This window comes from Talpa occidentalis, unplaced genomic scaffold (genome assembly GCF_014898055.3).
Source record: "Talpa occidentalis isolate TD23 unplaced genomic scaffold, MPIMG_talOcc4v2.1 talOcc4.6, whole genome shotgun sequence".
Taxonomy (NCBI): domain Eukaryota; kingdom Metazoa; phylum Chordata; class Mammalia; order Eulipotyphla; family Talpidae; genus Talpa; species Talpa occidentalis.
Window position 1 is genome coordinate 113,016,306 of NW_023604972.1, and position 24,331 is coordinate 113,040,636.

The 24,331-nt window shown below is 36.7% G+C and overlaps 1 protein-coding gene and 1 long non-coding RNA gene across 6 annotated transcripts in view; one reads left to right on the forward strand and one right to left on the reverse strand.

Annotated features, from left to right (window-relative positions):
• ARL15 (ADP ribosylation factor like GTPase 15) overlaps positions 1–24,331 on the forward strand; it is a 379,011-nt gene that overhangs the window by 210,863 nt on the left and 143,817 nt on the right. The gene's annotated exons all lie outside the window — the stretch shown is intronic.
• LOC119261347 (uncharacterized) lies at positions 15,903–18,818 on the reverse strand. Of its 2 annotated transcripts, none has more exons than XR_005128982.2 (4): positions 18,655–18,818; positions 16,722–16,789; positions 16,572–16,639; positions 15,903–16,094 (listed from the first exon to the last, which is right to left on the reverse strand). It is a non-coding gene; the product is annotated as an uncharacterized LOC119261347 (long non-coding RNA). The 2 variants fall into 2 exon arrangements; XR_008549107.1 differs by having other exon boundaries at positions 18,648–18,818.

Here is a 24,331-nt window from a genome sequence, read left to right on the forward strand (position 1 = left end):
ACAGAGAGCTAGCTCACCTGATTAATAATGTTTACAATTTAAAACAGAATGGTGGAAAGAATCTAAAGTGAGTCCTTATCAGAACTAACTTTTTAACAGCCCAAGACTATTTATGCATCTCACTTAATGAGAACCCAACAGAAACATTTAATATAAAGATTTGAACATTTTCCCCTTGAATGAGTGAGTTTTTCCCCACATAATATCTGACATGGACACCAAATTCTTTTAAATCTTTTTAATACTTCATGCCTTGTTATTTGAAAGGTAGGTTACTTTGTTGTGAACTTTTTACTTTTAGTCAATTTCTGAGCTCATATATCTGGTGAGTACTTCCATGGAATCGAGCTACTGTTTCAGTCTCTCCACCATGATTTACCTCTGCAAAGTTTAGTGAACTGTCTGGAGGGTGAATTTCTCCATAGGACTGGTAAAAAACTTGCTTCTTTACAACCATGTTTTCTGTGTTATTTTCAAGATACTCCTACCACATTCTTTTTTTTTTTCTTGAGAAAATACCATTTTATCCTATTGTACTCTATGAAAAAGAAGATCAGAATTTAAAGAGTTCAAGTAAATGAATGACAGTAAATTATCAGTCATAAGAAAAGTTTACCAGTACTCTTCTTCATTTCTCCCTGTTATTTGTATTTATGACGAAGCAGTACAGCTAATTATTTGGGGGGGGGTTACTTGAAATATTACTAATCACATAGAGTATGTTACCGTAAGGGAAGCTACTAAGATTTTACCACCCCATCAACAGCTGAGAATGGGAGTCTTCTGAGACACAGATGGTACCTGAGGTGACCCAATGGTTGGCCTCTTCATGAGCACAGGAGCCTTTTTGCAAATGTCAATGAGGTCTGCTTTGCAGATGTCTTGTTCACACTCGAGGATTTACGGAAAGACCAGTCTTGATGAACATTGTGAATTTTATTAGTTCACTGAGTTACATATTTTAAGTTTTGCATTTCTAGACTTCTAGGATCTATTAGAACTTAGTACCTTTTAACAAAGATATCAATAAAAATGTAGTATCTTATTCTCAGGATCATGACTTTTACTGGATTCTTTTATCATTGTGGTTTAATTCTGTGGGGAAGATGACCTCAAAGATAGTATTTATGTGTTCTTTGTCACTGATTGAAGGAGTTTATCAGAAAGGCTTTAAAATGAATATTTAATAACTTATACCATCAATAGTTTTTCATTATATTACCTTCTATGCTCTCCTGATTTCTTCGTTTACTATATTTTAAAGTTTTATTGAGATATAAATGACATTCAGTTCTGTATAATTTTAAGATGTACAGCACAATACCTTGACTGACATATGTTGCAAAATAATTATCATAATAAGTTTAATGAACATCCATAACCTCATATAAATACAGACCAAAAAAAAAAAGGTTTCCTTCTGATGAGATTTTTTGTAAGGATACTCAAGTCTTAACTTTCAAGTAGCTCATACAACAATGTTGACTAGAGTAGGTAGGTCCTCATTTAACATCACCCATAGGTTTTTGGAAACTGCAACTTTAGTGACACTATAATGAAAGCAGTCCTCTTTCGACATTGTTGGGCTGGGATTTTTTTTTCCTTATCAAAATTATAGTGAAATGATGTTATTTGAGGACATGCTGTATAGCCATCATGTTGTATGTTACATCCCAGTACTTACTTAGCTTAGAACTGATAGTTTTACCTTTTGATCACCTCCACACAATTCTCCTACCTCTACCTTCGGTAACAAATCTCATCTCTTTTTCTATAACTTTGCTTTTCTATGAGGTATTTTTCTTTTTAAGATTTAACATATGATGCTATTCAGTATTTGTCTTTTTCTGTCTGGCTTATTTGAGTTAGCATAATGCACTCATCCACATTGTTGCAAATTACTTTGCTGTTGGATATCTGCCAGGCACTGTGTTAGGTGTTCATTGACTCCTCATAGCAACCGTGTGTGTGTGTGTGTGTGTGTGTGTGTTTACACACACATATATGTACTTATCCAGCTACATAGTTTATAATGGATTGATATCAGAAAGTTAATATAATGTATTGAAAGACAAATTGCAGAGTTATTATATAAATTCAAGTCTGTCTGAGTCCAGATCTCATACTTGTTATCTAGTTCTTTGTTTTACCACATTTTATATAGCACTTAAGTTTTTATCTGATATTAAGCTTGTAATTTCAATACAAGATTAAGCAATTATGACTTTAAAGTCCCATGTGAAATGAATTATCATTTATTTAAAAGTTAAATTTAAATGATTAACCCAAAAACTATTCTATCTGATATTTTTTAATTTGGATATCTTATAAATAAAATCTTAAATATCCTTTATAAAAGGATTAAGAAAAATAGTGTTAGCTTAAAGGCCTGTGTAGTTCTATATGAAGTTTCATGTCTACTCGGGGAGATTACATCAGTTTCCTCAAGTTCCTTGTTTGATTGGTGACAATAGCAGAATCCTCAGGATGGAAGAATCCCTTAAGTTTGTTATTCCTAATTTGGCAAAGATCATGGACACTGATTTTTACCACCTAAATGTAAATTCTCTTAATAGTTTCTTTGGGTCAGGAGACCAGTCGTTTAAAGTCACATGGACAGTGTTTTGGTAACTCAAGGCTTTTCTTATTTTTCCCTACTCAGTGTTAAGAATCTTTCTGTCCATTCTGCTTTGGGTTTTCCTGCAGGTGTTTCTCTTTGTAAATGATGGAAACCACTGTTGCTTAGAAGTTCCTCTTAACATATCCACTGAATTTATATTTCTAGACTTTTTGTGTCTCATGAGGACATAAAACCCCTGAAAGAGATCAAGAATCAAAGACTGAAGAACGTGGATATTTTGTAAAAATTGCTCTCATTGAAGCATTGGACTGTGAAATATGGACAAAAGCACTCATTTAAAATTCTACCTTTTCCCAGCTTATTATATACCTTTTACATAAGCACTTTTGTACCAGATATAATTCAAAAATAGAATTGTATAGTCAGGGGCCTCCCCGGTGGCTCAGTGGTTGAGCGCTGGGTTGCGAAGCTCCCGGCGGCCTCTGCGGCGCTGGTTCGATCCCCGGCTGCTCCCCGGCCACCTGAGGAGGGTCCCACATGGCGCGCAGACCTCTCCTGCCGCCCGCTGCTCCCCTCAGCAGTGTACTTCAGTCCTTCTGCCTGCTCTGCTCCCCGCTCTGGCTCTGGTGAATTCTCTCACCCTCCCGCACTTCTGACTGTACCCAGTGCTTGTATAAACAAACAAACAAACAAACAAATAAATAAATAAAATACGTGCCTCTTTAAAAAAAAAAAAAGAAATGTATAGTCAAATAGAGAAGATCAAAATTAAGAAAGGGGGGCCTCCCCGGTGGCGCAGCGGTTGAGCGCTGGGTTGTGAAGCTGCCTGCGGCCTCTGCGGCGCCGGTTCCATCCCCGGCTGCTCCCCGGCCACCGGAGGAGGGTCTCACATGGCGCGCAGACCTCTCCTGCCGCCCGCTGCTCCCCTCAGCAGTGTCCTTTGGTCCTTCTGCCTGCTCTGCTCCCCGCTCTGGCTCTGGTGAATTCTCTCACCCTCCCGTGCTTCTGACTGTACCCAGTGCATGTATAAACAAACAAACAAACAAACAAATAAAAAAAAAAAATGCCTCCATTAAAAAAAAAAAAAAATTAAGAAAGGAATAGGTTTATCTTAATCTCTACATCTAATACCATTAAGTTAAAATCCATCTGTATTGGTGGATGGTGGATACTGACAACTCTGAAAATTTGTGCCTTTTCTTAGCAACATGGCCATAGTCTTGCAATTCATGGGAGAAAACATTTCAGCTCACATAAATTTTCATACTCTTATGCATCAAACTTTAAAGCAGTAAAACATACAAATTGTGTGTTAGCAAGTGTCTTTTCCTCTTTGCATCTTTATGTTCTTTATGGCTCTCCCCTCTTCTCAGTTACTTTAGGTTTTATTTTGATTTACAGCATTTTATTGGCAGTCTATGGTTTGTGATCTGTATGATTCCCAGTCCATCACTTTGAGGAGAAAATGAACAATGATTGTAGCCAACATTTTTGAATATTCATTAAATATTAGGCACTAATTTCTCACACCCACATGTTGTGGTAGGTACTCTCCTCATATTCATGCTATAGTTGAGACTCAGGTTATAAGCAGTGGAACATAGTTTGAATATCAATCTGTGTGACTTAAAGACAGACCTCCCCCTCCCATACCACTTGAGAACATTATAATTTAGATCTGACACATTGTAAAGATGCTAATCAACAGTAAAAGTTGCCAAATTTTAGTGAGCTAGAAGAGGCTGACACAGTGTGAATATTAAGACTATCACCTATGATGAATAAAATAGTTCCACTGGTTTTTTCTCGGCTGCCAGTACAAAGGAGTCTGGGAGGCAACACCTGGAATTAAAGGGCCCCACCCAGTCTCCATGGTAGATCTTGGCATTCCTACTGAAGCTGTTGAGAAACTGGAATGTTAGAATAACTAGTGAACAGCACAGTCGTCAAGATGCGTTTTGTGCTTACAGGTACATTCATCCCCACCTGGCTGATACTCAGATATCCAATTGTAAAATTTCTTGTTACTGCTAGTTAAAGCCACCGTCATGTCTCTTGGGTTTTCTTTTAACCAAAGGGACTAGAAGTAGGAAAACATTTCTTTAGGCTTTAAATGATGTCAGTAATTGGCAATAGGAAAAAGGAAATTTTAGATGATCATAGAGTCATTGGTCTTTTTTCCTTTTATAAGTAGACACCATTAAGCTATTTCCATTTGCTTTACCCAGAGTGTTATATTGTTTACTCTTCCATGTAGGGGCCAGCCATATTTTTATATGAAAAGCATTTTTCAACTAACTTCTAAAATAAAATGTTAACACTCGTACTTGAGCTCTGGATTTTAGTACATCCCACAACACATGAGTTTGCTTCATAGTATGAGTTCTTTTGTATATGTGGTGAGAAGTTAAAAATTACCCCTTATTTATACAGCCTTTGGCAGTTTGGGCAATGTGTTTTGTCACCTGTTTGCTGTCTTAGGAAGAGCTGGAAAGTTTATGAAGAAATAGAAAATATGACTTTGAGCCCTTGACATTTTAAAATAAATGTACATATTGCTAGTGACAGATTGCTAAACTTGGCTTTAGACACTTAGCTGTGTTTCTTGCCAAAAGTAATCCAGATGTGCATAATTTATCCGGCTGCCATATGTGCACTGACATGTCTTTCTATAATCAACTGTCTGTTCAGTATGGTTACAGTTAAATGTTCTTTTTTATCAACAATCTTTTGAAATAGCACTGACTTGATAACTTATTTTAAATTTAACAACCTCTCTGAAAAGAAATGCACATCCAATTTGGCCTTCAACCTAAGTGACCAGACATGTTGAGTATCTAGAAAAGACATTGACAATCCAAAATCTCTGGGGCCTTGTGTATTTCAAGGGGGATGATCTAGGACCCCAACTTCAATGTGATTCCATTTTGATGAGTTTCTTTGGACTGCAGAATGGAAGGTGTATGTACTCAATTAACTATTGTTGAAACCACAACAAAGAAGTGCCATTTCTAATGAAGTAATTTGTTTTGGAAAGAAAGAGGAGAAAGGAAGTCTTGGTGCAGGATGAAAAAAACTTCTTTCACTAGGTTTTTTCAATGCTATCTGCCAGGCATGTTTGTGACATTCATATGGATTATAGAAGTGTGCTGATTGCCAAGCTATCTATATCTTTTTGTTGAAGAAAGCATTATTTTCTAGACAAATTTTAGAAAATGTACCTTTGATAGAGAAAAATAAGTTTCTATTGCTATACTGATATGTAGACATCTTGAAAAAATTTAGACCACACGATAACATTTCCTTAATGAATGTGCTATCTCTGAGAGATAGTTACCTTGAAATCATGTCCTTGTTTTTTATACTCTGTGACAGTGAGCCACCATCAAGTCTAGACAGTGGTATTGTCAACTACGTGTGTCCTTGTGTGTGTTTATCCACAGCTGCAGTTAGGTTTTTCACACTGTCCCCATCTGTGGAGGCTGGCGGCGCAGTGACCTTGGCCAGTTCAAAATCTGTTCAACCAAGCCCATGTGTGGAGAGAACTGAGGGGACAGATGGTAGGGCTGACTATGGGGAACTGTTTTGTTAGTGATTGTAAATGATAGTAACCTAGCCTAGCCTAGCCTACGGTTTTAAAACACATATACTGAAACCTATTATTGTAAGACAAAAACTGGCTCAGGGTTGGTACAAATGACCTGGCAAAGATAAGAGAGAAGGAGTGGGAGAAGATTGGGGGAGTCTGTTCTTTATTATTTTTGTAGCACGTGTGTAACTCTTATTTTCTAATCAGCTACCATTCCTGACATAATTCAGTAGGAAGCTTTGAACATTAAGTGCACCAAAAAGCACTGTGGCCTATAGGAATTCCAGGTCTCCCATTTAAATGTTGCCCTTGGATCTGGCTTTGCAAACAGAGTCTGCCTTTGAAAAATACAAGTTTGATTGTAACTGTTATTTACCCTGCCTGAGTGCAGTCATCAATTTGGAATCTTTCATGAATAATTTGTAGTGCTTTGTAAATTTGAGATGTTCAAATTATATATTCTACAAGCTTCTGGATTTTTTTTAATGATTAAAATATTTACGTGTTGCTATATCTAAAGATACAATTTTTAACAGACATCACACAATTAAGGTTTCAAAAGGAGTATTATTATCATTGTTATTATTACTGTCAATATTATTACCACCACCATCTGTATTTGTTTGACTTTTCCTTGCTGATTATGAATTAATGAAAGTTTCCTAAATTACTGAATTCAAACAAATACAAGAACTTAATTTTTTCTACTTTCAGTAATTTTTAGAATATCGTGCTCTCTTTAACCCCTGATGGTGCAGGGGTTAAAGACAGTGCTATCAAGCTATCACCAGCCACTGCAGCACAAGTTCGATTCCCCCGCCAGCCAGGGAGCTACCCACATGGCGCAGCAGACCTCTCCTGATTGACCAACTGCTCCCCTCAGCAGTGTATTTCAGTCACTCTGCCTGTTCTGCTCCCCACTCTGTCGATGAATCCTCTCACCCCCTGCACCTCTGGCCTACCCCCCAGTTTTTGTATGCATAAATAAATAAATCTTTAAAAAAAAAATCATGCTCTCTCAAAGAGGCCCATGGTTCTTTAAATGTTAGTGCAGCATTTTGAAAGGAACAAAATATGTAAACAAAACCACAAAAATATAAAACATTTATTAAGCATGTATATTGTGCTAGATGTCAATCTAATGACTCACAGTCTGCAAACAACCATATGGGGTGAGCACCATTTTGGCTTTACTTTACAGTGGAGGGTAGGCACACAGCTAGGGAATGGCACTAATGAAGTGAAGACTCAGGAGTGTGGCTCAAGAACCCATTTCCTAGTTACTCTGCTATTCAGTCTCCTTACAATACCAACATTAACAAATCACTCTTAGAAGAACCTGTCCAGGATGCCATTACAAGGAGATGGCATGATCCCGGAAACAGTTCTATGTTTTGTACTTGGATAATTGCAATTAGAATAAATATACTTCAGAATGAATCTCTTTTGTCTACTTTGCTTAGGGTAGTGTCCCAATCTGTCATTTTACTGCCTATTATGAAATTATCTCACTGGGCTTTACCTGTTGAAGTCGCTCTTTAGAATTGGTTCCTTTCCACCCTATCCACTGGGGTCAGTGTCACATTCATTCATTCTGCCAACAATTTATAAATTAGAGATACAGAAAAAAAAAAAAATACAGAGTCCCGTCCCTCAAGAAGTTCACTTGAGATGGCCCAAATGGTCAGAGTTGATTTTCCACAAATGTTGAATTAGATTGACTTATTAAGAGACTTTCTAAAGTGTGTGCCAATTGTCTATATCTGTTTTTGAATTATATTTTTCTTTCTCAATGTCAATACAATGAAACCTACTATTTGAAGCTCACATTGTTTAACATCTGAGTCTTATTTTGTTCACATTCATGCACTCTCTTCCCACACTATTTTCTCTGAAGTTTGATAAAACTGATATCCTAGCTCTTCCACTCTTTAACTATGTGATCATAGGCAAGTTCTCTGAACCCTCACTTTCTTAGACTCCAGGTCTGTTTTGAAAATAAAGTTAGAATGCAAATTGTCAAGATGGGATCCTTGCTCTTGAAATACTGACACTTTTGTGAAAGAGATCTATAGAAATACAAGCAAATAATGAGAACAGGAAGTGGTAAGTATTACAGAGGTGCCACATGCCCTGTGTTATTAGAGCTTAGAGATAGGTTTAGATGAGTATTGATACTGGAATGAATGTGTAAGTGAAATTTAAAAATATATACAAAATATTTCTTGTCAGGTTGTTCAGTATAACTCTCAATTATACATGGTGTGAATTTATAAATGTTCATTCTCCGACATTTTTTGAGTTCTACTATTTGGGAGACAATGTGCTACTTAATAGAGATTACAAGTATCATGGCAAATGCTCAAGGAAAAAATTGAATTGTTCATTGCTCTAAATGAATTTTCAAATTATATAATTAGAAACATTGATAGATTATTATTAAACCTTCCTATAGCATCAATAAATGTACTTAAATAGTTACTTCCTCTAGATATTTTTATTTGGAAAAATATCTCCTTTTTGATGTAAATGAAGAAAAAGATGATTATATAAATAGCTTTTCATGTCTGCAAACAAGGCATGTATACCTACCTTTGTGAAATCTGTGTTCAGATAATCTTAGTACTCGTCATTTGGGTCACAAAATGAGAAGCTTTTAAGCAGAATTTATATATGTCAGTTTTATGCTGATATTTCATCGCAGTCATGAAGATACTGAAGAAAATTGTCAGTAAAAATATCTCTTCTCATCTCTTCCTAAAATGCAGTGTAAATAGCAGCATATATTGTCAATCTCAGTAATAATAACACCCATGAAGCACTACTTACTCAAAGCAGTGAGAAAAATATTTTGATGTTTAGCAAATGCTATCCCAACAGTGCAAGGAGTGCCAATTTCCTGTTAGAATTTGAATCAATCATTCCTACTGCAAATAGTGATTAAGCAAACATGGCCAAATTTTAATCTATAGCAATTTACATATATCCTTCTTGGATAGAGTTTTCAGTACATCTAACAAATATTTGAATTTGTTTGATAAATTGTACTTCATCACCCAGTACACAACCCTCCCATGTGTATAACCTTCTTTGTTAGTGATTATGATTTAGTTTCTATATTACTCTTTTTTTAATAATTTTTTGTATTTGGAAAAAGGTCATTATGTTGCAAAATGATATAACCTTATCAATATGTAGAAAATAGAGTACAATCAGATATAAATCCATTACCCTTATGCAGGATTTCTCAACCTCTGTACTATTGGGGGCTAGATATTCATTATTTGAGGGGGGGGGTGGTCTAGTTATTATAGTATGTTCAGAAGCATCCCTATAGCACCCCTGTATTTTTTTTTTTCTGTATCTCTAATTTATAAATTGTTGGCAGAATGAATGAATGTGACACTGACCCCAGTGGATAGGGTGGAAAGGAACCAATTCTAAAGAGCGACTTCAACAGGTAAAGCCCAGTGAGATAATTTCATAATAGGCAGTAAAATGACAGATTGGGACACTACCCTAAGCAAAGTAGACAAAAGAGATTCATTCTGAAGTATATTTATTCTAATTGCAATTATCCAAGGACTGTAGGTCCTTTTACAGAAGTGTAATTGTTTTTCTAATGATCTATTTTGGTATTTACGTCATGTAATACCTAAACATTTTCTACTGTTAACTGTGTATCAGTTACCACTTTTTAATTAGACTCCTATTGAATTTTTTTTATGAATAACATGGCCATTAATGTCCCTGTGCATATATAATGTTCTACCTTAAATTTTCCTTTCAAAATGTGTGCTATGTTGCCTGTGGATTCTTTTCCTACTTTTTCTGTTGACACATGAGAGCTTAATTAAGGTCAGGTAAAATGGAAACTGAACAGTTCTGATCTGGGAGATAAAGCATTACTCAAGCTTTCTTTAAATTCTAAGGAAATCTGTGCTCTTCCAAGTCTAGAGCACTTCAAATCGGTGAAGGTGTCCTGTTGGGGAAGTGCTAGGCCCCCTTGCTCATGGATAGCTTCTTCTTCCCTCCTGTGACTGTGTCTCCCCATGCCTCCAGAACAGGAGAAAGCACCCAGCTTCCTCTGGGTTCCCTCCTGCTCTGAACACTATTAGCTTTGTGATGTGGGGCAGTACACACGCCAGAACTTTCTCATCATCTATAAAAAAAGAAAATGCATCCAACTATATAGAACTGTTGTGATACTTGGAAATAATCTCTATTTAAATCTCTATTAGAATAATGGTGGTGAGAAGTAGTAATAATAAGTGTCTTATTTTCCTTATTGTTCTAGCTAGTATTGTCCAAATATTAGACAGGCTACAAGTGTGAGCCACATACATAATTAAATTTTCTAGTAACCACATTAAAGTAAAGAAAAATAAGTGAAATTTTAATATTGCATTTTATTTAATCCAGTTTTTCTAAAAATTATGATTTCTATATATATGAAATATTAAAAATTATTACCAAGGTGTTTTATAAGCTTAGTCTTTGAAATGTGAAGTGGGAGAACAATTCAGTTTGGATCAGCTACAGTTAAGTGCTCGGTGACCAGATGCAGTAGTGGCTACCATGTCAGATCACACAGCTCTCAGTAATGCATGAGAGAAGCCAGACTGACACGTCTGCACTGATGGCAAACAACTTATTATTAATTTGGATGAAGTAGTGTTAGTTATCCTCAGCTTACCCTTTCTTAATAGGAAACAAAACTCCTAAGACTCCTACATTTTACATTGAATGTCTCAATTTTAATGGTTATCAGTAGATATCTCTTACAAGTACTCTCATTTTCTTATCCATTTTATCTTCTTTGCTATTCAGTTTAACTTTTTTCTTAGTTTGTGCAAACTTTTCCATTCAGGGAGTATTGAGCACCTACTATGTGCAAGGGACTGTGCTGTTAGTCCTCTCAAAGTTTCCATGTGGACATGCTAATATTATTCCCATGCTAATATTATCCCCATTTTTTAAATGAGTAAGTTAAGGCAAAGAGTGGTCAAATTATATGCCTGAGATTCTACTTCCATCCAGCAAGTAGAGGAGTTGGGATAAAATTTCAGGAAAATTGGCTGTGTAGCTTCATGCCCTCAAAAACTACTGCAATGCCAGCTTTTTCTCGATTCGTGTTTCTCTCAACACATTCCAATTATGTTTACTTGTCTCATTGTAATACTTGGTCAGCCTCGGGACCTGCTATTTCAAGTAGATGCCCACATCTCCTTTTGGGTTTTACTAGTTACCCCTGTAGGTTGATTTTTTTTTTTTTTTAATGGAAACTCACAGGAGAGAATGGTAATGGGGGGCATTTTTCAGAGTGGAGCATGGCTTTTGTATCCTTTCTTCCTTTTGAGAAATAATCCCATCATCGATATTTCCATATCATTTGGGAATATTTGGGGCACTTCTTCACATGCCTGGTCCAAGTTCAGGTTGGAGGAGGGGAGACAGATGAATAGTGCTTGGTTGTTACACAGCATCCGTGCACTTTTGTGGGAGAAAGTGCTGCCTCGGAATTTCTGAAGAAAGTCAGAGAAAGAAATGTATTATGTGAGTCTGACTCATTGAGTAGAATGGGCAAGATAAATGGTGGGAAAACCAAAACCAACTTTTCTATGACCTTATGTGAAATTCTGCTCCGTGCCCTAAGAAAAATGTTAAAAATGATGTGGTCATAGTGGAGAGTAGCCGCCCAGAGACAGTATTGGAAGGAGAATTTCTAATTTTAAAAGGAAGCTTGCTAACCTCATAGCCACTGCTAATGGCCCGTATAAATATTAATAAAGCTTTAAACACCTCCCAAATTAGCTTTATTTTTAAATCAAAAGTGCAAGACATGGAAGTGGTAATTTGTGTTAGTCCGGCAGACACAAAATTAATTGAGATAAAAATAAGAAATAGCAGGCAAACCCTTTGGGTGAAAAAATAATGAGTTGTATACTAACTCACTTAGACAGTTTCAAGTGTAACATAATAACGAGAAATGATTTCACAATGTTGAATTGAGAATTTGTCAGATATATTGATGCTCCTCAATAGCAGATTCAAAATTGTAAAAAGCAACTAAATTCAGATTCTGTGGTTTTATCATGTCCCATCATTCTGGATGAGAAAGCTGCCTCCCGTGTAAAGCTTTGGTTTCACCTCATATTACTATATCAGGTATGCTGTTTTATGTCTGTCTCTTAGCTGGACGGTTGAGATGGCAGAATGAGTGTTGACTTGACAAACACAGGGAAACACAGCGCAAAGAAGTTCACGGCACTTGGAGTCTGTTAAGTTTCCCAGAACAGTGAGCTGACTGCACTAGACTCCTATTTCCTTGGGCCTGTCGTTCACCCCGTGCCACAGTCCCCATTTCTTGTAACTGGCCCTCAGTGCAGAGAGATGCTGCATCCTCCAGATTCCCTTGCTCTGTACGGTCGTAATTATTAGCTGTTATCTCTTATTTATTTTCTCCTCTTCCTAATACTCTATACCTCATTGAAGAATTTCTTTTCAACATTGAAGAATTTCTTTTCGTAATTATCAGCTGTTACCTCTTATTTATTTTCTCCTCTTCCTAATATTCTATACCTCATTGAAGAATTTCTTTTCAACATTGGTAAAATGATTCTTCTGTGAAAGGAGGAGTATTGTGAGAACTAATGAAATTAGATTGCATACTGGGAATTTAAACGTAAAAGAAGAAAACAACCAAACACAGAAGGAACAACTCCTCAAAATGATTTTACATGCCCTGGGTTTCTCTACCGTTAGCCGCTGCTAAAATTCATATCCTCCAATGCCCATTTTATCTCCATGCTATTTTTTCTTATAGGCTTCCTCATAAGGACCCCAGTTTTGCTCTTATTCTCCCCCCCCTTTTTTTTAATCCCATGGGCCAGCTCCTGTTCTCTGTTAACCACTCCAGTTTAGTCAGCCCATTTGCCAGCTTTTCTTGTGCTATAGACGCATCAATTGTTAGAACATTAATGAAAGGTCCAGATTGTTGTGAGCATAGTTACTGTGCTTTTCATGAAGAAATTTTATCTACTTCTAATATTTGCTTTGAAGTAGAATAAGAAACGCAATCATTAATTCTTCACAAGTTTTTTTCCCCACACGTTAATCACTGCCATCTAATTCATTCATTCTGAAGGAGCCAAATAATTAACATGGATTCTTTAAAAAGTGATGGGGAGACAAGAGCAAATTGGGCGGGGTGGGGGGAAGCACAATGGACTATGGTGGTGGACCTTGGGTACTTTGGGAGCATTGTGGTAACAGCATCTGAAAAGACGATGTAAACCAGTGTTAACTCACACACACAAACCGAACTATTAACTATGCAGTGACACAATTTATTCTCAAAAGTAAGTGAGGCTGGGCCTCCCGGTGGCGCAGCGGTTGAGCGCTGGGTTGCAAAGCTGCCCGCAGCCTCTGCAACGCCGGTTCTATCCCCGGCTGCTCCCCGGCCACCAGAGGAGGGTCCCACATGGCGCGCAGACCTCTACTGCTGCCCGCTGCTCCCCTCAACAGTGTACTTCGGGCCTTCTGCCTGCTCTGCTCCCCACTCTGGCTCTGGTGAATTCTCTCACCCTCCCGCGCTTCTGGCTGTGCCCAGTGCTTGTATAAATAAAATAAATAAAAATAATTAAATCTTTAAAAAAATAATAATAATAAGTGAGGCTTTATTACAATGCCAAGTCTCCTTTATTCACCCTGCTTTTCCATCCTGATTCCCACCATCACTTTCTAATGGTAATTGTCATTGACACTTTAGTATATATCTTTTTTTTAGTATGTATCTTTTTTTTAGTATGTATCTTTTTTTAGTATGTATCTGGATATTTTGTAAATATCCAGAAGAAAATGTAATATTTTCTTTTTTAAAAAAAGATTTATTTATGCATACTAGAGATCGGGGGGGGGGGGCGGGTTAGAGGATTCACCAGAGACAGAGTGGGGAGCAGGACAGGCCGACTGACCAAAGTACACTGCTGAGGGGAGCAGTGGGCGAGACAGGAGAAGTCTGCTGTGCCATGTGGGTTGTTCCGTGCCTGGCCGGAGGATCGAACTTGTGCTGCAGAGATGCATATTGCTTCATAGCGTGGGGCTTAACCCCACCAGGGATGCCTGAAAATGTAGTATATTCTGTCTGTGTTTTTGCAAGTCCTGTAATACCAATGTCTCCTGGTCTTCAAACCAAGTGATAAAATTAATATTTAAATATATTTAAATATAACAGGTTAAGCTGTCACTTGAAAATTCAGGTCTATGCAATATGTTGAAAGCAAAATTTGAAAGATGTGTGAGAAACCACGAGGTCAGTTTTTAGCTGATCTCACAGTGTTCTCACAACTGATCTCACTGTTTTACCTCACAGCGAAGATGGTGTTTGAAGGGAGGGGCCTGATCTAACAGCAGTTAGTTGTTCTAGGTTTTTAAGATCTATGAACCTTTATGCCTGCTTCACTGACACTTCCTAGGAAATGGTATTGTTATGTCACTTACCCAATCTAATAGTTCCTGTGTTCCACTAGGCTGAGACGATGACCTTTATTCTGTACAAGTTAAAAGCAACTTCAAATATTGATTAAGAAAGAGTAAGAATTATGTATGAATGTCCTGCAGATTATCAAGTTATATGATGTCTTTTCTAGAGGAGGTATGTTTTAAATGGGAGTTTAAGAAAGTGGTGTAGCATAATTCCTTCAAAATACATGCAGAGCCCAGTCACACCTCACCAGCACCCTTGCTACCACCCTGCACTCATGTGCAGTAGTCATGTCCCCTCACCTCTGTGACTCTCCCCTTGCCTGTCTACCCTCTATTTTCTCACAGTAATGTGAGCACTTTTTAAAAATGTAAGCAAGTGCAAAACTCTCTTGGTCCCTCCTGATAAAAGCAAAAGCTCTATTGATCTGGATTCTGCCATTTTCCTAACTTCCTCTTCTAGCATTCTCATTTCACCCCCTCAACATAGCCACACTGTCCTCCTCTTCGTGGAGCCTCCCAGCAGTCTTAGCTCTGAGCCTTTGCATCTGCTCTTCCCTTTTGTCCACATATCCTTATGCCTAACCCTTCACTTCCTGGAGGAATTTTCTCAGTTATCCCTTTATTGAAAAGACCTTTCCTGATGCCCCTGCCCCAGACCACTCTCAAGCTCCTTTACCATTTGATTCTTTTCTTCATAGCACTTAACTGCCTTCTCATGTAGTGCTTCTTATATTTGTATGTTTATTACTTATCTCACCCCATGAGAATGTAAGCTCCTTCGAAGAATGTCTCCATTTATTTTTGTCCACACTAGCCAGAACAATGCCTGGGACAAAGTTCAATAAATATTCATTCATGGTTCAATAAATATTCATTTAATTAATAGATAATTCATGTAAAACAGCCATGCTAAAAAACAAACAACAGCAACAAATAAACCCTCTGAAGTAAAAAATATGTGTGAGGGACCTTTGTAAAAATCCATCTTAGTTCTCTAAGGTAGCTAGTATATCAGCAGAGAGGGAGGCAGAACACCACTGTGTATTCTTCACCAAGTCGTGGCCTCTTCATATGTTATCAGATTGTAAGGATTAGACTATATTATGCTGTAAATATTGATGTATAGCTTCTGTCAGGGAAATTACAATTTAAGTATGCTACCATTTTGTTTATAATGAGAGAAGAGCCCCTGTTCAGTAAATAATCAAACACACTCTAAGGGAAAGAACATAATGGGAAGAAAATGTTCTTTTATAACATTCTTTTATAACAATGACATAGTTCTGTATGCCGTTAACACCTGCTTGATCGCCTTTAAATTTGTTGCCAATCTTAAGGTTTTCATTTTTGGAGGAAAACTGTTGATAGTTGTTTATAAGCTTCAGAGAGAACATTTGTTTCTTTAGGATCTGCTCCAGGAACATCAGATAGAAGATACTGGAAAGTTTAAAGACAAGCCAGTTAGAAGGGCAAGCAAAATGAGCAATAATTTTAAATTTTATTTTATTCCTAAAGATACATATTGTTTTACCCACTGACATTTACCCACTGGCATCACATCACTTTTTCTAAAATATAATCTCCCATTAAAAGTGATTTCTACTTTTTTCATGAAACTATAAATTTCTTCTCTGTATTAGTTTCTTTTCGCCTATTCACTAGTTTATCATTGCATCATCCTTTGGGTGTGTGTGATCATCAGCATGTCATCATCATTAAGAGGCCTACTGCATATGCATGGCTTCCCATTTAATTCCTAAAACTATTCTTTGAGCTTGTGTTTATTGTCCTCAGGCTCATTGGAAATCAATGTTTAGAAAATTTAGTAATATGCCCAAGGACATTCCAACTAGGAAAAAACAAAGCCAAGATTCAAAATCAGATGTAAGGTGCTACTGAATCTTTCCACCATACCATACTCCTTCCTCAAAAGACCAAGGGCCTCTGGTATCTTCCCATATCTCTCCAGTTAGTTTCTTCATCTATGAAATGAGAATTTGAATAAGAATTTGAAGCCAAGATTCAAAATCAGATGTAAGGTGCTACTGAATCTTTCCACCATACCATACTCTTTCCTCAAAAGACCAAGGGCCTCTGGTATCTTCCCATATCTCTCCAGTTAGTTTCTTCATCTATGAAATGAGAATTTGAATAAGATATTTCTTAAGGTCCCTCTCATTTATCACCCTTTGTTTATGACTTTGTTATTGGTAAGAATAATGGCTACTATTACTGCATTAAATTCTTTACAAATATAACTTATGAGTGTGATAGGATTGCCTGGTGTTTTAGATGAAGCTTTGAGCAGTTAAGAAACTTGTCCAAGGTAGCCTCTCTTTTAAATGCAGAACTCCTACATAAACCCAGGTTTGAGCTATTGTAATACTGTATTGCTATGTACAGTTTCCATATTATTGCATACTATCTTTGTTTTTATCTCTTGGTAAATATGAGAAGAATCTACTCATTCAGCTGAATTTGCTGAATCTACAAATTCAGCAACTGTGTTGAGTGTATATTTTGATCAGACTCTTCTATGAATTCAAAGATGAGCCAAGTTTTGTCCTTTTTCCTAGGGAATCCACAGTTCACTGGTGCGTGGAAACTCAGATAATTATAATACAGTACAAAAAAACCAATAGTAGTCCTTAAATAGAGGCCCGTGGAATTAGAGAAGTGATCTCAGATCTGGGCATTGAGTCATGAATAGGAATTTGACAGTGGAAGCAGGGAACAGCCAACAATGACAGAAGAAACAACGTAGAAAGGCAAATATACAATATAACATGGTTTAATTTGCCAGTAAAAAGGAATGAAGTACTGATAATATACTAGGCAATGTGTATAAACCAGCATTATGCGCACAACATATGCTAAATGAATGAAGTCAGTTTCAAAAGGCCACATAGTATATGATACTGTTTCTATGAAATATCCAGAATAAAACAATGCAAAGAGAATGTCTAGGACAGAGGCATGGAGGAAGGTGGAAGGGAACGAGGTGTACTGCTAATACTTACGGGATTTCTTTGTAGTGTGGTAAGAATATTCTAAAACTGTGTAAGCTGTGGTTACACAGCTCTGTAAATAAAAACCACTGAAATGTGTGCTTTAAATGAGTGAACTGTACAGTATGTGAATTATATCTCAAAACAGCTTTTATAAAAAGAAAGGCAAGTAATGAGTGTCACAGAGTATAGACTACTTAGGGAACAATGAGAAGGCTGTTGACTAGGAGACAGGTTATGAAGAAGTAAGATCCATGAGGTCGACTGCTCTCTCTTGGCAAAGAGCCTTCTGCATCAGATGACAGCCTCTGTCTTTTTTCACCCCACATTTTGTCTTAAAGTTTACCCACTTTGTTGTGTATAGGTCGTTTTTCATTTTTGTGTAATATTTTATCGTGTAAATGTACCACAATTTATTATTCATGCATCTGTTCTCAAACATTTGTTTTCTTTCCAGATTCTACTTTTATAAACATTACTGCAATAAACTTTTTTAAATAAATTGCCTACTGGTACAAGTCTCGGAAGACAGAATAAAGTACGGTGCTAGTTTTATAAAGTTCAAAAATGAACAAAACTTTTAAATACATATTCAGTCCGGATAGCAGCATACCTGTGTGGTAGGACTCTATCAGTACAAGGAAGGGAATAATGAACACAATGTTAATCACAGTGATTTTTTTTTTTTTTTTTTTTTTTTTTTTAGTGCAAAGAAGGCTCAGGGGATCATGCAAGTTGCGATAATGTTCTACTTCTAGATTGGGTGGTGCATTCATAGGTATTTTTTAATTCAGTAAACTTTTTTTGTTTAGAATGATTTCAATTCCCAAAGTTATTGCAAAGATAGTACAGAGAGTTATGTATATACTGTGCCCGTGACCCCCTATTATTAACACCTCCCCTTACTCTAATATGTTGGTCATAATGAACCAGTATTAGTATGTTATTAACTGAAGTTCATACTTTATAGACATTTCCTTACTTTTTACCTAATGCCTTTTTCTGTTCCAGTGTCCCATCCTGGATGCCACAGTACATTTAGTTGTCATGTCTCCTGAGGCTTCTCTCAGCTGTGAAAGTTGTTCAACCTTTCCTTGTTCTTTTAACATTTACAGTATTAAAAAGTATTGGCCAGGTATTTTACAGAGAGTCCCTCCACAGCAATTTCTCTGATGTTTTACTCATAATTAGATGTAGGAGGAGGATCACAGTGGGGAAGTGCCACCTCACAATATATCAAGGGTGTGTACCGTTGTCATGTCCGTTCATGCTACGTTTGATCAGTTGGATGGGGTGGTGTTAAGTTTCTCCACTGTAGTTGCTTCTTCCCCACCTTGTCATACTGTCTGTTTTGAGGAAGTCACTGAGCACAGCCACACTGAAGGAGTGGGGCGTTTGCACTACCTCCTAATGAATGAAACACCTACATACGTAATTTGGAATTCTGCACGAGAAACTCATCTCCGCTCCTCCATTCCTATTTTATAGTTTGGGTTGTGATTCAGCACTGCTTTATTATGTTGCTCAAATTAGCCCAGTTTTGGCCATGGGGAATTCTTTTATTCTGTTGTGTCCTTTTGACATACTTTCATCATTGTGAAGTTTTAGGGTTTTTGGTTTCTTTGACACTTCCTCATGATCTGGCACTCTAAACTGCTTTCAGATTCATCTTGTGTATTTCCTGCCCCAGACCTACAAACAGCCATTTCTGTAAGAAACACTGGATTTTTTCCTTGGCCAAGATACCAAGATACCAAGAACATGGTGCTTGGATCACTCATTGCTACTGGACTATTGTTGCCACTCCACTCAGTCTTCTGAGCTGACAGTGCAAGAAAGTATGTGTGGGTGCTCTAACCCATGTATTTACATAGGTCCAGAAAGAGTTTTACATGTGAACTTCTGTTTCCATATTAAGCTAGAAATCAGTTCGTACCCATTCAGCTCTAATTCATTTCTTCAGGAATAATTCTAGCCTTTTACCCTTGTTTATATGAAATCTGTCTCCAACGGCAAGTAACCTGGTTCCCACCACCCACCATTCATTTACTTAATTGTTTGATTTCAGTGTACATATATAGTGGTTTCCAAATTGCTCATTCATACCCCCAGGAGAAACAATTTTGTCAACTAGAGTGTAATTCTCATGTACAGTTTACCTTTACTTTTATTCTTGCAGATTACTTATTTCCAAAGTTACTTAAGTAACTTTACATCATTTAACACCTATGCCTCCACACCCATTAGGTCGTAGGTGCCACTAAGATCACCTTATGCCTCTACAGCCTATAGTGTGGTTGTTTTATACATTCAGATTTTTTTGTCATTCTTTGCATTCTATTCTAGGATCCCTTGACCTTCTAGTTGATTTTTTTTAATTTGTAATTTGCAGAGGTTAAAGTTGAATCTTTGTGCTGTAAAGTTCTATGACTTTTGAAATATTCTTAATGTCTTATGTCTAACTTTACAACATCATACAGAATAGTCTTAGCTCCATAAAAAAATCTCCCATGTTTTAAATGAAACTCTGGCAACCATTGATTTTTACCACCTCCAAAATTTTGATTTTTTCCAGAATCTCATATAATTGAAATCATACAGTATGTTGCCTCTTTAGATTGAATTCTTTTATTCAACAATATGCATTTAAGTTTCATCCATGTCTTTTTGTGGTTTGATAGTCCATTTCCTTTTTTTTTTTTCTGGAAGATTTTGTTTACTTTTTTGTGTCGAAGAATTGGGATGTAGGCCAGAGGTGAGGGTGGGGGCATGTGAGAGGATTCACCAGAGACAGAGTGGAGAACAGAACAGGTGAATTACTGAAATATACTGCTGAGGGGAGCAGCGGGCAATACAGGAGAGGTTTACTGCGCCATATGGGTTAACTCCCTGGCCGGGGATCAAACTCAGGCTCTTGTGGTGGGCTGTTTTACAGTTGTGGAAGCCCTGAGACTTAACCTCTAGGCCACCAGGGAGACACTTGTAGCTCTTTTCTTTGTGTCACCAAATAATATTACATTGTATGGCTATATCACAATTTGTTTAGCCATTCACCTATTGAAGGATGTCTAAGTTACTTCCAGTTTTTACTCCAAAGCATAAATTGCTAATAAAATTTTGCACAAAATTGTATGTCAGCTTTTATGTTAATGTAAGTTTTCACATTAGTTTTGTAAATATATACAGGTATGATTGTGGAGTCACATGTCAAGACTGTATTTAGTTCTGTAAGAAACTGTCAAACTGGCTTCTAAAGTGGTTGTACCATTTTATTCTCACCATTGATGAATGAGAATTACAGCAGTTGGCTTTATTAGTGTTTGTGATTTTAGTCATCTTAGTAACTGCATAGTGGTATATCCTTGTTATTTTAATTTGCAATTCCTTAATGTGAAATGTTACTATGCTTATTTGCCCCTTGGTGAGATGTCTGTTCAGATATTTTGTCAATTTTTTTTTAAATTGGGTTGCTTATTTTCCTATTTATTTTTGTACTCTGTAACTCTTATGTGTTGCATATATTCTTGTGCGTATACTGAATATGGTAAAATACTAAAACAAAACCAGAGAACAGCTTCATGCTATAGGCTTGACGTTTGATTAAATTAGGGATGCTAACATAGCTTCAAACTCTAGCCTACTTATTTCGTAGTCTTGTGACTTTGGGAAAATTGTATAATCTTGCAGGACCTCCATTTCTTCATGCTTAAAATGGGAATGCTTATTTCGATCTGACATGTTTTTTGTGAGAATTTAATGGAACATCAGGCTTAGTTAGAGATCAAGCAAGAGCTGGAGAGTTTACATATGTACCACAGAGGTGCTGCACAATAAAAATGGTATCCCATATTCCCAACGGTGGAGAGTTTACTCACGCATTAGAAAAATGTTACCAAGTGCCTATTCTATACCAGGAAAAGTTCTGTGTATTTGGATTATATCCATGAGTCTCCATGTGGTAAGATGTATAGATCCTTTAAATTAGATTGTGATATTTACTCATAACTTAGAAAATTAATTTGGAGAAAAACACTAGAAGCAGAAAATTAAGTTAATAGACTCTTCTAAAGTTCAGGCAAAAGATTATAAGAATATAAAAGAAGAATTGAGAATAGCTGAGAGATGACTCAGAAGTAGAATCCACTAGGCAGATTACTAGGTGATTGTGGGTAAAGATAGAGATTGATGTTAAAGATGACTGACTTTTTCTGAATGAAAGATTATAGAATACTGGTTCATAAAGGAATGTAGTCACTTAGATTGTTTTGATAATCAACGTAGCCTTAAACATACACAGATAATATCCCTAGCCAAATTTTCTTTTGTAAAACTCTAACTCAGAAACGCTGATTCCCTAACAGAAGTGTGTAAAGAGTAAATTAAACACTCAAGTCCAGTGAGAAACCTTCAAGGTTAATTTCCAGGACTCATTAGCCACCCCAGATTTTCTATGATGGTTCTAATAATTGCATTGCTGTTCATTTTGAGAGACAGCACAGTATCTGTGCTTTTCTAATAAGGTTGGAAGGTAAATTTTTGCTCAACAGCACGATTGGCTCAGCAGCAAAAAGAACTGCACAATTTCATCTCCAGTTCTAAGTTAAACAGAGCCTAGAGATAATTCCCTTGTGTATTTATAAGGAAGAGTTAAATCCCTCCCAGTGTAATGTAGCACCAGATCGAAGTAAACAGACTATGATTTCAGTGCTAGACACAGCCTTAAGGCAGAAGAAATTACACTGTCATGCAGAGGATATGTAGCTGCTGCTATTTTGGTGCTTGAGTTCTTTGTTGTCACATAGTTGAAGGCATTCCAGATGAGGAAGAGTGTTAACCAACAAAAGGAGAAAATTCCCTGTACATGGCTAGGGGGATATTGGGAAAAAGGAAAGAGTACAATGTTGCGTGAAAACTCCAGTGAGGGGTCTGTACCAATAAACATTGGCTTCAGCTTGTGTCCTCATTCTTATTGGAAGCAAGTTATTCATAAAAAGAAAATGCAAGTTAAAATTTCAAAACCATATTTCATCAAACAGCTTATCTTCTACTGTAGAATCTAAAAGTCATCGTTTCTTCAATTAAATTAGCTTTGAGTTGCTTATAAAATAAAGCTTAGGAAAAAATAGAACATCTATCTTAGTATTTCCAATACCATGAACATAAGATTTTAGGTACATATATTGAAGATGTGTTACAATATCTGCTTTTTTATATCTCTATCTTTGGATGTATATGTAGAGATTATAGGCAGTTGCCTTTAAAAATCAAATGACTAATTTTAGGCAGACCAAACTAGATATATAGGTTTTACTACTCAAAATGAAAGATAAAGGACATTAGAAGAAAAACAAGACAGATTCCTTATCTTCACAATAGGGGGATTCTGCCAGTTACTGAGTATGTCTGTTCAGTTAGGTGTTCTAGAACTGGGAAAATAACTTCAGATTGGGTTTGGAGACAAATCATACTCTCGTGTGATAGATCTGAGCTAAAATTTTATTGCTTAGCTGGCCTCTATAAGCCCCTCCTCTGACTGTTGGGCCACAGTAACATTTTTCATCTTTTGGAATTACTGTTAGTTCAAAACCACTGTTCACTGATCTCCAAAAGGTTTCATTCCTTTTCCCCATTGCAGTCTTCCTAATAAAAAGCTAATGGTCCCTTTGAGGAAAGCTGAAAGAAAGAAGAATGCAAATATGATGCAATGTGGAATTTTAATTGAAAGGTAATTAAGTATGAAAGTAGCATACTATAAAAATTTGTGGGAGACAACACTGAAATAATTTTTCCAAAATAATTACTAAAATCAAGACATATAAGCTAGTAGAGAAAAACAGTAAATGTGCAATCATTTTACCTTATTAAAATAAGCAGTGCTTATATAAATTTAACATATCAGGAAATAAAAACATAAAATCAGTTATGTGATGGTGAGCTAACACATTAACACATTTTAAATGCATGATCCATGCCATTTTTATGACCCTCAATCATGAAGAGTTTGTTCTCTCTTGTTCATTCAGTGTTTACTTGTATTTTCTTTCCAACAGCAATTCTTCACTATCTTCTGAGAACAGTACCCCATGTCCTTTTGAGGCACTATCCCCTCCATAATTCTTAAAAAGTCTGCTGTACTGTCAGTTCTAGTACTCCAACTCCTGGCCACAGAGATGGCCAATCAGAATCCTTTCCTGATTTTATTGGAGATATGTTAGGAGAGAGTCTTTTATTCCTCATTAGTGGCTTCCTGCTTACTCCCTTCTTCCCTACTCTGCCCCCAACTCAACCATGGAGGGAGAACTTCAGCATGTTTTAGGAGAGAATAAGGCCAGCACAGCGAGAAGTGTAACCAAGATATTGATGAATTAACTTTACCTTACTGGCATTAGTTTAGCTCCATTGATCTCATCCACATTTATGTTAATAATCATTCTCTCCTGTACTTCTGACCCATTCATATCACTCCCTTTTTCAAAAAATTCCCATGCCCTACTGGTAAGTGCCCTGACTTTGTGAGTCTGTCTGGGGTTGAATTTTGGCTCCTCCACTAACAAGCAAGTCCCTTCAATTCTGTGAGCCTTCTGATGCAAACATCTAGTTCTCTGGTTTACCAAGAATCTAAAATGTGGTAAGGTAAATGTAAAGCACTTGATTTAGACGTGGGCA